We start from the raw sequence: 7,532 nt of genomic DNA on the forward strand, positions 1-7,532 counted from the left end.
AAGTTAAATCGGGGAAAGCCCCAGGAATTGATGGAGTGTGTGGTGAAATGCTGAAGCATGGGGCAGAGATAGTAGTAGAATGGATGTGGAAGATGTGCAGATTGGCCTGGGAGGAAGGTAGAGTCCCGGAGGATTGGAAGTCAGGTATAATTATTCCCTTGTACAAAGGAAAAGGGGAAAAAGAAGTGTGTGGTAATCATAGGGGCATTTGTCTTCTTAGTATAATAGGAAGAGTGTATGGTAGGATACTTATTGACAGAGTTAGAGAAAGAACAGAGAAATTAGTTGGGGAAGAACAGGGAGGCTTTAGGAAGGGAAGAGGTTGTGTAGATCAGATATTCATTCTTAGATCTTTAGTGGAAAAGTTTCTAGAGAAGGGAAAGAAGTTGTATGCGGCTTTCATGGATTTGGAGAAAGCATATGACAGGGTAGATAGACAAGGATTGTGGAAAGTGTTAAGAATGTATGGAGTAGATGGGAAGTTGTTGAATGCTGTGAAGAGTATGTATGATGGTGCGAAGGCTGCAGTGCGTGTGGATGGAGAACTAAGTGAATTTTTCTCTTTGAAAGTTGGGTTGAAACAGGGATGTGTCATGTCTCCATGGTTGTTCAATCTGTACATGGATGAGGTAATAAAAGAGGTACAAGGTAGGATAGTGGATGTTGGAGTGGCCCTGGTGAGAGAGGATAGTGTTTGGAAACTCCCTGTACTGTTGTTTGCAGATGATACTGTGTTGTTGAGTGAAGACGAAGGGGAGCTGCAAGGCTTGGTGGATGAGTTTGAGAGAGTGTGTAAGAAACGGAATCTAAAGGTGAATGTAGGGAAGAGTAAAATGATGGTCTTTGACAGAGGTGAAGTCAGTGAATGTACAGCGAGGTTGGATGGTGAGGAATTGGAAAATGTGAGTACGTTTAAGTACTTGGGTAGTGTGATGAGTAAGGATGGTGGTTTGGAGGGTGCAGTGCTTGAAAGGGTACAGCAGAGAAGAAAGGTTGCTGGTTCTTTGAAAGCAGTGATAAGAAACAGGGAAGTGAGCATGGAAGTGAAAAAGTTACTACATGACAGTATTGTGATACCAACTCTAACGTATGGAAGTGAAGCTTGGACGTTGTTGGAAGGACACAAGTATAGAGTGAGAGCAGTGGAAATGAGTTATTTAAGAGGAGCCTTTGGAGTCACATGGAGAGACAGGCTGACGAATGAGGATATAAAGGAGCGTTGTGGTGTGGATGTGGATGTGATAGGAAGCGTTATGAGGAACACACTGAGGTGGTTTGGCCATGTGGAGAGGATGGAGGGTGAAAGACTGACGAAGAGAGTGTATGTGAGTGAGGTGGAGGGGGGAAGAGGGAGGGGGAGGCCGAGGATGAGATGGAGGGATGGGGTGGAGAGGTATATGAGAGAGGGGGGTGTGAGTTGGGAGGAGGGCAGTGAAATGGCGGGGGACAGGGCGACTTGGAGGCGATTTGTTTGTGGCCACCCCAAACGGGATTGAGGCGTCTGGCAATAGATAGATAGATAGATAGTATTTTCATCGATAGTGTTCGGTGTTCCGGTTGGTTCTGAGGTTGCATAATTGCTGGCTAAATTCCTTGGGACTCTTTTCAAATGATCAACATGAATATATTTTTCTTCACCACTCGACAGTAACCTAATTACTACCTTGTTTGAAGTCTTCATAATTACTCTGTATGGGCCTTCAATTTTTGGTGATAGTTTATTGTCTCTAGTGTAAATGATACCATAGACATCGTCTCCTAAGCTGATACTTTGTTCTTTTGCATTTTTACTGAATGACTCTGTCATTTCTTCCTTGGACATAGACAACTGTTTCTTTACCTTTTTGTGTATATCATGGAATACACTCAAACGGAGTTTAGGATAATCGTCATAACTGTATACAGGCAAATTTTCACCTTCTAGAATTTCGTAAGGTATTTTCTTGTCTGTCCCGTAGATAATGAAATGTGATGTGTTTCCTATAGACTTAGTAATTGCTCCATTAATTGATGCTTCCACTCTGGGAAACCAGTTATCCCAGCTTGCATAATTTTCATTGAAAATGTGTCGTAGCACGTCCAACATTTTTTTGTTTTGTCTCTACCAACCCATTGGATGCTAGGTAATAGGCTAAGACATTTACCTTTTTTTATATTGTATTGTTTACCGTACATTTTTCTTGCAAGATTTCAGAATTAAATTCACCCCCATTTTCAATTATTAATACCTTAGGGGTAGTGAATTTACATATGACGTTATCTATGATTGCCCTTGCCACAATTTCTGCTGTCTTACCCTTAATTGGGGCTAAAATCACCTATCTTGAGAAATGGTCTGTAGCAACGAACAGATATTGATTACTGTTGTAAGATAAGGGTAACTTAAGTAAGTCAACTGCGACAACATCCCACGGTTGATAAGGTACAGGATATCTCCCTATGGGTGCAGGTGTTAACGTGTAGCCATTGTCTCGCACATGACTTGCATCTGTCTATATGACTATGTATTTTTTCGTAACGATGGCCAGTAGTATAACAGCCTGTAATATCCCACCAGACCCCAAAATTGTCTTACTTCATCTACATTTGTGGGTTCAGGGAAATCCTTTAACGCGTGTATTTTGTCCTCAGACGTGTGGATCCCTTCTGCATCTAGTCTGTTGCCAGAGAATTTTATTTCCTTACAGCAAAACTCGCATTTAGACAGCTTAATTTTCAAACCAGCATCAAGGCTTATGTAGGAGCTGGACTAAATTCTGTAGATGTTCATCTATTATGTGTGCTGCAATGATGATGTCATCCAAGTAGACAAATATTCCCTTTCCCAACATTCCAGGCAATACATAATTTATTAATCTTTGAAATATGCCTGGTGCTGTCCTTAACCCCATCGGCATTCGTTCATATTTGCAATGCCCTGTTTTTGTGGAGAAAGCAGAGTATTTGTGTGACTTTGATCAAGGGATATTTGATAGTAGCCATTAAGCAAATCGACTGTGCAAAATACATTATTTTTGGTCCAATATTTTGCAAAACGTCACTTAACAATGGCATAGGAAGCTTGTCTAAGATCGTGTGTTGGTTTACTTTATGGTAATCTACTACCGTATGCATTTCTCCGTTTCGGTTGGGCACGAAAAATAATGGGGCATTCCACGGGGAGACTGATGGCTCAATAATATCCTGTTTTAGCATTTCATCAACATAATGATTTGCAAGGGTAAGTTGTGAGTGTGCTACTCTAAAGGGTGGTACATATACTGGTTGTGTGTCTGGGTGCACATTAATTTTGTGTTTAATCAGGTTAGTACACCCTAATTGTTCTCCAGATAATGCTACAGTTTGTCCATGTTTTTGTAATAATAGATCATTTTCTCCATCAAATTTTCCTGAGTGAATCAAATTCTCCTCTATGCATTCTCTGTCTGTAGATTTTATCTTACTTGAAGTTCCAGCTACGATTATTTCCCTTATAGGGGCAGGACATGTCTCTAAGTTGTATAGACAAGTCCCCCTTTCTTATCTGCACTTCCCCATTCATCTGATTAATTAGGAACACATGGGTTTCCCCATCGTTATTCACCGTGAGTCCTTTCACTTTACATATAAGACAAGAACGGTACTATTCTTCAATTTACTCTTTATAGTGATTTTCATATATGAGTTAGGCGGAATTACTACATCATTGATGAGATGTGCAGGAAATACTGATGTGGGTTTACTCTAACCTCGGTCTCTAGACAAAAGGGCTGGGGGGGCTGGGAGGGATGGTGTAAATGCACGTGTACCCTCGTCGGACTGAGTATTTCTGTTTAGATGTTTGATAGTTCCAACTCCTTTTAATTTTCTACTATTGATGGGTGACAATTCTGATGATAATTACTCTATGAATTTATCATTGTAATCTGTCCCATTCGTGTGTGGGAGTCAAATTATATTCTCTGTCCTCACAGTTCTCAAATCCAATACCATGTTAGCTCTTATCGCTAAGTTTTCTGCTATATAGAAAATATCAGAGATTGGTCTCGTACTCTCTGTAAAACTGACGTCTAACTGTATCATGCCCTTTCCGGTTATTTGTTTGCCATATACTGCGTATCAGTCTATGTCAGATTCCTCCGAGAAAGCTACTTTCTTCATATTTCTAACAATTCTCTGTAATTCTTCTTGTGTTATTAAATCAACTGGTGAGCCTGTATCTAAGAATAATGAAATGATTTAATCTTCACTTGAAGCGAGCACCAAGATACACTCATTTCCAATCATGCCTCCTATGTGCACTTTGGACTTGGCTTTATTTATGGTTGGTTGTTTTTTGTCGTGGCTTGCCCTTTCCCTGACTTAAAAATAGAAACCAGTTTTTCTATTGTTTTACAGTTTCAGGTCAAGTGCCTGGAAGACTTGTGGTACCTACAGTATGGTTCATATCCTTTTGCCTTCTGCTTGTCCTCTTTATTCTAAATATAACATTAATTTTTTGTGTGACCAGGATTCGCACAATAACACTGAGTGGACCTTTCTCTCGAATGTGACCCTCGAGATGTCTTTCCATATTTAGGTTTTTATGTGGCACGGTTTCTGCTTGGACTACGTGCAAACTTATGAGGCTGTCTGTGGCCTGGTGTTTTGATCGTTGCCTCGACGTCAGGGGTTGTTTGGTTTATTTGTTTTGGGGTCGCGATCAATTTTGTTCTTTGCTAGAAGTATTCATGGCTGCCAGTGTGTCTGTAATTCTCATTCTGGTTGTATTGGGTTGTGATTCACTCACCTCTGCTTTGCTACAGTTCATCTCTACCTCGTTCAAAAAATCTATCAAACACATTCCTGGTGTGTACGTTACTGTTTTAGCTATCTTTAATACCCTATCAGGTAATTTACACAGTGCAACTACATAACCAAGGATGTCTACGACATGCAATGGTGACATCTTCCCATCAGGTGTTACCCAATTTGAGTTCTCTATAGTGGCTAACAGTGTTCTCTTAACTGTGGATACATCTGCTGTTATTTCACCTAAGGTAAGATTAGTTGTATGTTCTCTCATAAGATCTGTAATCTTATGTAATTCTGGAATTATACCTGGCAAGAAATTTATACCTCCAGAAAATTTCTTCTGTCTTAAGCTCATCATAAGTCTGAGCTCGTAAGAGTTTATCAGATCTGAGTAGATCACCAGCTGGACGTCTTTCTTGGTTACTGCATAAAGAAAAAACAGCTATCTTCCCAGTTCCATCTGTTATTTGTCTCTTAACAAAGAGTTGCTCACACTGATTAATAAGGGACATGATATTGATGCGATCCTTTTCTGTGTCTGAGAATATTGAGATTTTTATCCTCACGATAAACATAGACATGGGGAGGGGAATTTGGAACTGTGGTATTACCTCCGCTAGCCATGTTATTTGTTCCTTTAAATTCACTTGAAGTCCATGTCATTATGGAAAGGGATAGATGCGTAAGTATTTCCTGAACTGTGAACCCTTGTGAGAATGTATTCATAGGTGTGTGAGACAGAGCTAAAATCTTCAGTATCTACATCTGAGAAAGGTATCGAAGCAGCAGCATCATCAGTTTCTGAAGTTTTTGTTTCCTTATCTTTAGTTAGTGGAGAACTATGTGTGTTTGTTACGTTTGCCTGTTGTTCTGCTAACTATGAATCGTCACTGGGTAATTCAGATGCTGTCTCAGATGGCAATAAAATTGGTGGTGGTGAAAATATTCCCATCATAGCACTAAGCACACAAAAAAAAAAAAAAAAATTGCTAAGGAATGTTGTCATGAAACACTTATTTTATGTGTGTGTTAACTGTATAGATAACCAAAATGAATATTAATAAATGGAAGATATATATATATATATATATATATATATATATATATATATATATATATATATATATCACATCATCAGCCGTTGAGGTCCACTGCAGGACCGGCCTATCCCTACTGAAGCAGGGACGATACAGCCAATGTATCTCTACCAAGTGGCTTAGGCTGTCTGGTAGAGACTGTATGTAGGGTGAGAAGTACTTGTGAGTGTAATTGTAGTGTTGGAGTGGCTTTGGATGTGTGTGTAGTCTGTGAACCAAGTGTAATCGGCCCGCCTTAAGCCGACTGGGTGCAAGCACACTAGTATGCGACACTGGTTCAACCACAGCACCCCTTGTGTCCGCCAAAGTGGTCAGTGGCGTGGTGAACGCTTCCCAAAGTTTTTACAACTCTGGCGGGAGGCGAACCCCCGCCCACCAGACTACCATTGTACCACAGAGGCTCCATATATATATATATATATATATATATATATATATATATATATATATATATATATATATATATATATATATGGCGTATCCAATAGAGCCAGGATTCCAGGGGCTTGAATGATGAGTGAATGGAAGTGTGGCCCATTAGATTGGGCGATTTTGGGCTGTCTGGACATTGCTACTCCTCACCCTGCCCTTGGGTGGGAAAGGAGGTCCGGATGATGATGATGATGATGATATATATATATATATATATATCATGATGATGATGATGATAGTGCAAAACTCTGCACTAGCCTACCAAGTTCTTGTCCAGTACTTCCAAGCAGTACTGCATCATCAGCATACAACAAATTTGAGATATTCCATCCATCACCGCTCATTACCAATGCCATCCCTCTCTCCATTACTCATGTTTTCACTTCTCTCATCACCCCATCCATATATACATTGAACAAGCATGAGGACATCACACAACCTTGTCGCACGCCCACACTGATTGTGAACCATTCACTTAGATGCCCATTAACCCTGACACATGCTTCACTCCCATCATAAAAACTCTTGACGGCACCTAACAGCTTACCCTCTACACCGTAGGTGCGCAAAACTTTCCACACTCTTTCTCTGTCCACTTTGTCATATGCTTTTTCCAGATCCATGAATGCCATAAACACCTTATGGTCCTTCTCACAAGCCTTCTCTACTATCTGTCTCACTGCAAATATTTGGTCCACACATCCTCTGCCACTCCCAAAGCCACCCTGTTCATCACTCACTAGGTCTTCTGATATCTCTCTTACTTTCTATATAATAATTCTTCTATATACCTTCCCTACCACACTCAGTAAGCTTATGCCACGATAATTCTTGTACTCACTTCGTTCACCTTTATTTTTGTACAGGGGTACAATTACAGCCTTTTTCCACTCTGCAAGCACAGTTTCACTCATCCATGCCTTCTTACATATCTCCAACAAGCACTTCATTCCATTCTCTCCACTACATTTAAGCATCTTTCCATACACTTCATCAACCCCAGCTGCTTTCTCATTTTTCAGCCGCTTCACAGCACTCCTGTGCGAGTGTCACATCTCATGGCACTGAATTCCTTCTCTGCATACCGCCAAAACCAATCATGTTTACAGCTGCTCTGCTCTCTCTATCCCCATTCATCAGGCTTTCAAAATATTCTTTCCATCTGGTCCTTACTTCATCTCCATGGGTTAATAATCTACCACCTGCATCCATCACACCATCCCCTTTCTT

The sequence above is a fragment of the Coenobita brevimanus genome, chromosome 30, assembly GCF_032717465.1.
Source record: "Coenobita brevimanus isolate Jiangsu-jjx chromosome 30, ASM3271746v2, whole genome shotgun sequence".
Lineage (NCBI taxonomy): Eukaryota > Metazoa > Arthropoda > Malacostraca > Decapoda > Coenobitidae > Coenobita > Coenobita brevimanus.